Genomic DNA, 9,478 nt, shown 5'->3' on the forward strand with positions numbered 1-9,478 from the left:
TCACTTCGATCCAGGAACCTGTTGACACTGAGGCAGTGGAATGTACCATGTGAAAACATGAGATAGGTCGGTGATTGAAGGAAAATGGGAATGTCAGGATATGGGAACAGGGCAGATAAACTGGAACAAGGATAACTGTTTGACTGTTCGGGTTATATTGTACATTTGGATATTGCTGTTTTTATTCAGTCTTCATAAATGGAAATTCAGCTATTCACAGACAGCCTGACTCACTTATCAGAATAAGGTTTGTTAGAATGTCCTATTAAAGTGTAGTTAAAGTTTAATCAAAGTATCTAGTTATGTCAATATAGTTTCACAACCATGAAAATAACAGTCCAGCACAATACTGCAGTGCATTATTGGGACAGTACATGTTTTACTGCAACTGGTACAGTGTCAACACAGGAAACCATCAAAAAAGATTTAAAATGTTCATGAAACTACATAAAATGACTAAATGTTATCTTCTCGTCTCACTTATCACTGAGCCATGGGATATTATTTTGGAGATTAATATCTTCAACATGACTGTCTCCAAAATTTCAGTCAGAAATTGCTAGCCACATTAGAGAGACTGCGTGGCCCATTTTGGCCATCACCCAAGTAACCTTGCAACGCAAAGTAAATCTGCAAGAACTGACCGCATAATTTACAATGGCCGCGTTTAACCGAAAGAACCTTTAACCGTATCTGGAGATGCTTTCTGACCTAACCCCCTCCTTGCAGTTACCAAATTGGGTTATCTGATAGAGGTCAGCCCTGATCACGGCCTTAACTGTTCGTTAGTCACTGCACAGGAGTGGACATACTGGGAAGGATGTTGTGAAATTTGAAGCAGTTCACGAAACATTTACAGGGTTGGAGGGTTTGAGCTACAGGGAGAGGCTGAACAGGCTGGGGGCTGTTTTCCCTGCAGCGTCAGAGGCTGAGGGGGTGACCTTATCGAGGTTTATAAAAATCATGAGGGGGCATGGATAGGGTAAATAGGCAAGGTCTTTTCCCCCTGGGGTGGGGGAGTCCAGAGCGAGAGGGGCATAGGTTTCGGGTGAGAGGGGAAAGATTTAACAGGGGGCAACTTTTTCACGCAGAGTGTACGGAATGAGCTGCCAGAGGAAGTGGTGGGGGCTGGTACAACAACAACATTTTAAAAGGCATCTGGATGGGTATATGAATAGGAAGGGTTTGGAGGGATACAGTAGAGGGATAGGGTTTAGAGGCATTCCTGATGAAGGGCTCCGGCCTGAAATGTCAAATCTCCTGCTCCTGGGATGTCCTCACTGTCTCCCTAGAGGGATATGGGCCAAGTGCTGGCTAATGGGACTGGATTAGGTTAGGATATCTGGGTCGGCACGGACAAGTGGGACCGAAGGGACTGTTTCTGTGCTAAACGTCTCTATGATCCAATAAAAGCCTTTATTAAAGAAGGGTGAAAGGGCCAGAGGATAGCCAAACATATAAAAGGCGACTGGGAGAAATGCTGGAGAGTTTTCCAAGGAGGAGTGACCGAGGGAGGTGAGGATTTCCAATCATGTGGTGTCAGGACAGAATCAGTTCAAAGAGAGAGCAGAGCAAATTAATTTCTAATAGCAATATTGTCAAGGAGAAGTGGTATTTGTCTATTGCTGGCTCCTTTATAAATATCGCATACCTGGAGGAATGGTAGAGACCTTGCAAATGTATGTATTATCTTCTGGTTTGATTAATTGAGATGGTGGCCTTCCATAACACACACAGTTTCTGGAGTTCGAGGGTGAGCAAACGGGTCTCCAACTTTGTGACATATTTGAGAACTCGGAATAGTGGATGTATGAAATTGGGAAGGCTAGGCTTCCGGCCTGCCCTTCCACTCTCTCCAGCTGCCTCTGAACTCTGCGCCTCTAACTTCAGAGAGGAGATTTGAGGTAAGGGTCTGTTTGTGCACTGGAGTAATGTGCTAACGGGCTACACCCAGAACACGCCATTTCAAGTTCCAGCCTTCCTTTCTGGGCGTTTTTTTCTGCTTTCCTCATATTTGGATAGAAAATAGAAGCACGCGGAGGCCATTCAGCCCTTCGAGCCTGCTCTAGTATTCAGTACAATCAGGGCTGATCAGTCCCCTGTTCTGGCTTTCCCACCATAACCTTTGACGCTTTTGGCCATATGAGCTCGATCGAACTCCCTGCTGAAAACATTTTATGCTTTGGCCTCAACTGCTTTCTGTGTGAGATACACATGTAAATTATAACCCTGAACCAGTGCTAGATCTGGCTAACCACCCCATCCCAGTTGGACCTTTCCCCAATTACCAAGCAATGGGTTGGAAGTCGGTCTGTGCTTCCAACTCAAATTGAGAACGTCTGCAAAGAGCAAGCCACTGGAAAAGAAATGATTTGAAACGAGGAGATTTTGCTGAGCATGTGCTGTGCTTGAAGCTCATGTCCTGGACCGGACTGTACTGTTCTGTGTTCCATGGTGCGGATGAACTGTTGGGAGACAGAATCCGGATGAGGAAACCGCTGGGCTGTTTGAATGATGAGGTGAGGATTCTCCGAATTCGCCTCCTGAACCACCAGTGGTTTTTATTTTAATATCTTGGTCTGGAGCAATCCTGCTCCATACAAACAGAACGGAGGTTAGACCACTTCTTGGGGCATATGTGAGCAGTGTAGATGTGGTTGTGGGTTCTGTCACTGTGCGATAGAATAACATACATGACCTGAAACAAAGACTTTTACTTGTGTGGGTGCACTCTCTCTCACACACACTCATACACACACATTCTCACACACACATACACTCTCACACATGCACACACACACACACACTCACATACACACATATACACACACACACATATATACACACACTCACCCACTCTCACACACACACACACTCTCACACACGCACACACACATGTCCTCTCACATATACACACACACGCACACTCACACACATATACACACACACATACACACACACACACAATTTATACACACACATATACACATAATTTATACACACATCCATCCACACTCACACACATGCATACACACTGACACACATATAGACACATATATGCCTTCATGATGCATAAGGGATAGGAGGTCTTGTAATTATACAGGACTGTGATTAGTTCACGCTGGTGTGCAGTTTGAATTCTTCATCCAAGGAATGAACGACTTGCCTCGGATAAAGTTCACCAAAGGCTTACTCCATTGACCCCTGGGATGAGAGGGCTGTTCGGTGGGGAGACAGTGGGCAGATTAGGTCCAATCATCTTCTAACGCTCAATGGCAATGTTCTCATTCTGTGTTGCGAATTCTTTTTTTTTTGCAATCGCGTCCACCAGAGGGCGGTGGGAGCTCGTGATTGTCTCTGAGTTCAGTACGTCCCCAGAAGATGGAGATGAATTCAATAAACTTAAAACCCAGATCTGCACACATTCCTATCGGAACGATGCTGTGAAACCTGAAAGGGTCCAGAAAAGATTGACAAGGATGCTAGAGGGTTCGAACTATAGGGAGAGGCCGAACAGGTTGGGGCTGTTTTCCCTGGAGCGTCGGAGGCTGAGGGGTGACCTTATAGAGGTTTATAAAATCATGAGGGGCGTGGATAGGGTAAATAGGCAAAGTCTCTTCCCTGGGGTGGGGGAGACGAGAACTAGAGGGGCATAGGTTTAGGGTGAGAGGGGAGAGATTAAAAAGAGACCTAAGGGGCAACTTTTTCACGCAGAGGGTGATACGTGTGTGGAATGAGCTGCCAGAGGAAGTGGTGGAGGCTGGTACAATTGCAACATTTAAGAGGCATTTGGATGAGTATGTGAATAGGAAGGGTTTGGAGGGATATGGGCCGGGTGCTGGCAGGTGGGACTAGATTGGGTTGGGATATCTGGGTTGGCATAGACAGGTTGGACCGAAGGGTCTGTTTCCGTGCTGTCCATCTCTATGACTCTCTGCGCATTTCCTCCTGAAGTTCCCACTAACTAATGGGGGTGGGGGAGGTTGGCATACACCAAGGTGGTCATCATCTGCCCCCCCCCTTTCTTATTTCTCAGTTCCGTCCAGATCGAAGATTTTGTTGAGGGTGTCTCTGAAGCAGTGTGCTTGCAGTGAACTCCCTGTCAAAGGTAAACCACTTATCTCTTTCTCTCTCTCTCTCTCTCAAAGCCCAGTCAAAGTTGAGAGAGCAGGGTATTCTGAATGTTATAAGCAGTTCAGCATAGTCCTGGGCGATGGTTATCTTCCTCCACTGTGAGCAACTGAGAAGCGCCATTGGCTCATTCTGTCATGCACACCTACCAGCAGGGGAGTCTGTTCAGAACAAATACTCATTGGCTGGACAATGTTATTCACCAATCGCACCCCCCCCTGAGCCGCCATCTTGAACCCTGTGTGGTGTAGGGACACCCCACACTGAGCCCTTAGAGAGGGAATCCCAGGATTCTGACCCAGCGACACTGAAGGAACGGCCGGTGTTTTTCCGAGTTGGAGGGGAACTTGCCAGGGGGGTGGTGTTCCCATGTACCTGCTGCCCCTTGTCCTTCCCGATGGAAGTGGCCGTGGGGTTTGGAAGGTGCTGTCTGAGGAGCCTGGGGGAGTTGCTGCAGTGCGTCTTGTAGATGGTATACACTGCTGCTACTGAGCGTCGGGGGGGGGGGTGGAGGGAGTGGGGGTTTGTGGGTGTGGGGACAATCGAGTGGGGGGCTGCTTTGTCCCTGGATGGTTCTCGGGTGTTGTTGGAGCTGCCCCCCCATCCAGGACAAGTGGGGAGTATTCCCTCACACACCCTCCTGACTTGGGCCTTGTCGATGGTGGGGGACAGGCTTTGGGGGGAGTCAGGAGGGGGGGTTACTCGCTGCAGGATTCCCAGCCTCTGAGCTGCTCTTGTAGCCGCTGTGTTTACGTGGGTGGGCTGGGTCCAGTGATAACATCCAGGGTGTCCCGCAGCCTCAGTGAATGGCGTGTGGAATTCTAACAGGTTCTGAAACAATTCACTGGGATGAATAAATGTGTTCCCTTGTGAAGGAGGATAAACTACGTGAGGTGGGTGTAAATCTTCACTGCCCTGTCTCTCTCACCTCACGCGCATCGATTTGGACGGACATTATACCCAACCCTTTGCGGCACAGACAGCGGGATCGTGCTGTGCTCTGGGGAGGGTTTCGTGCATCAGAAGGTGGCAACGTAGGAGGGGTTGGGGGGGAGGGAGCAAGGTGATAGTGGTCAGGTTGAATGACTTGACACGACTTGGCGTTCTGGGAACAGGCCCGAAGCCTGGAAAGTGCGCCCCTGTATCGCTCCGCCCTGGCTTGACTAGATTCTCAATTCGCTTTTGATTCAGCAAGCCGAGATGGGAGACCCAAGATCGGGCGGTTTCTGCCATCAGGAGCAATTCTGTGGCCGGTCCAGTCAGTCAGGAACGCACCAACACCCCCCCCCCCCTCCCCCCCCCCGTTCCAGGCACAATCGAGTGTCCGGGGGGACTTTCCCACCACCCCTCTCCTCCACCTCCCGCTCAGAAACATGGAGGAGGACAGTCAAGGCCTTGCGAGCAAAGCTTCAAAGGCCAGGTGAGTCAGAGACCCCCCCCCACCCCCGTTTGGTGGAACAACACAGTCAAAGCCTGGCCCACCTCCCCCACCTACGGTGTCCCCCATGGACCAGACGTAAAATCCCCCACCACTGAGCAAGTACCAGTTTGTCACGGTCTCCCACACTTACTTGCTGATTGTTTACTCACGTCTCTTTCGGCTTGGAGATTCAGCTGCCCTTACCTACATGTAACTCCAGACTTTCGCCCCCCTCCCCCACCCAACTCACTGCTGTTGACTCTCAGCTACCCAGGGGGTGAGATTTCTCTTCGAGGGGGCAATTAGGGATGAGCCTCACCATCCTTTGGCCCTTTTGCCTGCTCCCCTACTCTCTGACATAACCTGTGCCCACTGCGGACTGCATCTACGCCAGGACTGAGTGCCCGATGAGCCTGATACGCCACACAGCTCGCTCCTATCCTAATGCCAACTCAGGCAGACTCAGCAAGCAATGGCTGTCAGTCAGGGGATGCCCGCATGACTTGCCTCCTGGAGCACTGCTCGTCCCTAATTGCCCCCTTGAGAAGGTGGGGGTGAGCTGCCATCTTGAACCGTGTGTGGTGTAGGGACCCCCCATCCGGAGCCCTCAGGGAGGGCGTCCCAGGATTCTGACCCAGCGACACTGAAGGAACGGCCAAGTCAATAATAGACCCCTTCTCACACACACGCTCACATACACACTCACACACATACTCATACACACATTCTCACACAGACACTCACACATATATACACACAAACACACACACCACACACACACACACACACACACACACACACAGACCTTCACACACAAAAACATACACACACACACACTCAGACACACACACACACACACAAACGCACTCACACACACACACTCACTCATATACACACTCACACATACACAACGCACTCACTCACATACACACTCTCACACAGACACACATATACATAGACACACTCTCACACAGACACACACCCACACACGTTGACGCAGACATAGATGCATACACAGACACATTCACACACACAGACACACACACTCACAGACACTCATACACACGACACACACACAGACACATATGCACACAGACACTCATACACATGCACACACACATATACTCTCACACAGACACATTCACAGACACACTCACTCAAACACAAATGTACACACACATTCACATGCAGACACACACACACACACACACACACACACACACACTCTCACACACCCACACGCACACACAGACACAGACTCACACAGACATGCATACACACTCTCACACACACAGACACACACTCACACATTCCTCACTGTCCTGCTTTGGTGTGATGGAGGGGTTGAGCTGGGGCTGTTCTTTGAGGGAATGGTCAACCACATTGTAAGCACCTGGAATCACCCTCGCCTCACTGTCTATATAAAAAAACCGAACACCGGGCACCACACCAAGGTAGGACCAGCATGTCCCACTTACACAAATGGGCAAACTGATGGTGGGTCACGCCCCACAGGTGGGAAGGAGGGATGCTGTCCTATTACTTATAGGAGACACAGCAAGCTGGAGGGGTTGGCTACAATGTCTGACTGTTAGTACCTGCTGGCTAAGGGGAGCTGGTGGCTTAATGGTATTACCATTGGCTTGTTGCCCCATGTAACCTCCTGGGGGCTGAGGTTGCTATGGTATAGCTTGAAGGCTTCTTATTGAGTTTGAAACCCTTCGGTTTAACTCATCCATACTGACCAGATAGCCTGAATTAATCTGGTCCCATTTGGCCTACATCCTTCCTATCCATGTCCCCATCTAAATGCCTTTTAAATGCTGTCATTGTACCAGCCTCCACCACTTCCTCTGGCAGCTCATTCCACACACGTACCACCCTCTGTGTGAAAAAGTTGCCCCTTAGGTCCCTTTTATATCTTTCCCCTCTCACCCTAAACCCTCTAGTTCTGGACTCCCCCACCCCAGGGGGAAAAGACTTTGTCTGTTTACCCTATCCATGCCCCCTCATGATTTTAAAAACCTCTATAAGGTCACCCCCTCAGCCTCCGACGCTGCAGGGAAAACAGCCCCAGCTTATTCAGGCCTCTCCCTGTAGCAACATCCTTGCCAATGTTTTCTGGACCCTTTCAGGTTTAACCACATCATTCCTGTGGCAGAACTGAACGCAATACTGCAAGCGTGGCCTCATCAATACCCTGCACATGACGTCCCAACTCCTACACTCCTTTAGTTGCGAGATCGTAGACAGTGGTACAACTAACAGCGAGGCTGTCTGTGTGTCTGCTAGGGGGAAATGAGTCAGCGTGGGGAGACTGAAGGCAGCAGGAAGACCTCCTGCTACACTATCAGGAGCAGATGGGTCTACTCTGAAAACACACTTTATGTAGGATCGCGAAACATCTACCAAACCATAGCATTATCCTTTCTTCCGAGACACTATCCTTCCCAGGCACAGCAAGTGCCTCTGTGTGTGTGCGTGAGTTTCTGTGTGTGAGTGTCTGTGTGGGGGTGTGTCTGTGTGTACGTATATGTTACTGTGTGTGTGTGAGTTTCTGTGTGTGAGTGTGTGTGTCTGTGTGAGTTTCTGTGTGTGAGTGTCTGTCTGTGTAGGGGTGTGTCTGTGTGTGTATACGTGTCTGTGTGTGTGAGTTTCTGTGTGTGAGTGTGCGTCTGTGTGTGCGTGAGTTTCTGTGTGTGTATGTGTGTCTGTGTGTGTGTATACGCGTCTGTGTGTGTGTGAGATTTTCTGTGTGTGAGTGTGTGCATGAGTGTGTGTTTGAGTTTCTGTGTGTGTGTCTGTGTGTGTGTTTCTCTATGTGTGTGTGAGTGTCTGTGTGTGTGCGTGAGTTTCTGTGTGTGAGTGTCTCTGTGTGTGTGTGAGAGTGTGTGTGTGCGCAAGAGTGTGTGAGTGTGTACATCCTGATAATCACGATTTAGAGCTGCCGACGTTGAACTGGGATGTACAAAATTGTGGAGTCCACCTGATGAAGGAGCGTCGCTCCGAAAGCTAGTGCTTCCAAATAAACCTGTTGGACTCTAACTTGGTGTCGGGTGACTTTTAACTTTGAACATCGTGGCAAAACTATTCCAAACCCTTTCACAACATCCTTCCTGTAGCAGGGAGACCAGAATTGCACGCAATATTCCAACAGTGGCCTAACCAATGTCCTGTACAGCCGCAACATGACCTCCCAACTCCTGTACTCAATACTCTGACCAATGAAGGAAAGCATTACAAACGCCGCCTTCACTATCCTATCTCCCTGTGACTACTTGGGGAATGACAGGTACATCAGTAATAGCAGCAGTAAAGGCATGTCTTAGCCTAGTCAGAATCTAAAGTCTAATGAGGCACCAGTCCACCGCCCCACCCCCCCGCCCGCAGTTTCAGATTCCGGGATGGCTCTGTTTTCCCACTGCTTTTCCGAGGAACCCAACATTTCCCTGGAAATGAGGTGTCCCGTGGGAACAGCCTCCCACCGGGAAGGTGGTCTCTCACCTCACACTGGAGCACGGCATAACGTGCAGCCAAAGAACTGACCTCTGCCGACCAAGAAGCTTGAGGGATGGATGAGGGTGGGAGGTGGGGGAGTGGGGGAGGGGAGAGAACGGTTTAAAATTCACATCCTTCGCTCGCGCCTCCGGTGCCGACAGCTCGAGCGACGCAGGGAGGAAGCGAAGGCCAAACAGAGCTCCGTCTGTGCGCGCGCGCGCTGCTTTTTTTTTTAAATTTAAAACCGCAATTCTGGCAAGCTCCCAAGCTGGAGTGCAGGAGGTTGAGAGGTGAACTGATCGAGGTTCACAAAATCATGAGGGGGGGGGGCAGAGGTAGAGATAATGGCAGGGGTCTCTTCCCCTGGGATGGGGGGGTTTCAAGGTCGGAGGGCATGTGTTAAAGGTGAGAGAGATTTAACAAAGACAG

The sequence above is a fragment of the Hemiscyllium ocellatum genome, chromosome 48 (assembly GCF_020745735.1).
Source record: "Hemiscyllium ocellatum isolate sHemOce1 chromosome 48, sHemOce1.pat.X.cur, whole genome shotgun sequence".
In the NCBI taxonomy this organism is placed as follows: domain Eukaryota; kingdom Metazoa; phylum Chordata; class Chondrichthyes; order Orectolobiformes; family Hemiscylliidae; genus Hemiscyllium; species Hemiscyllium ocellatum.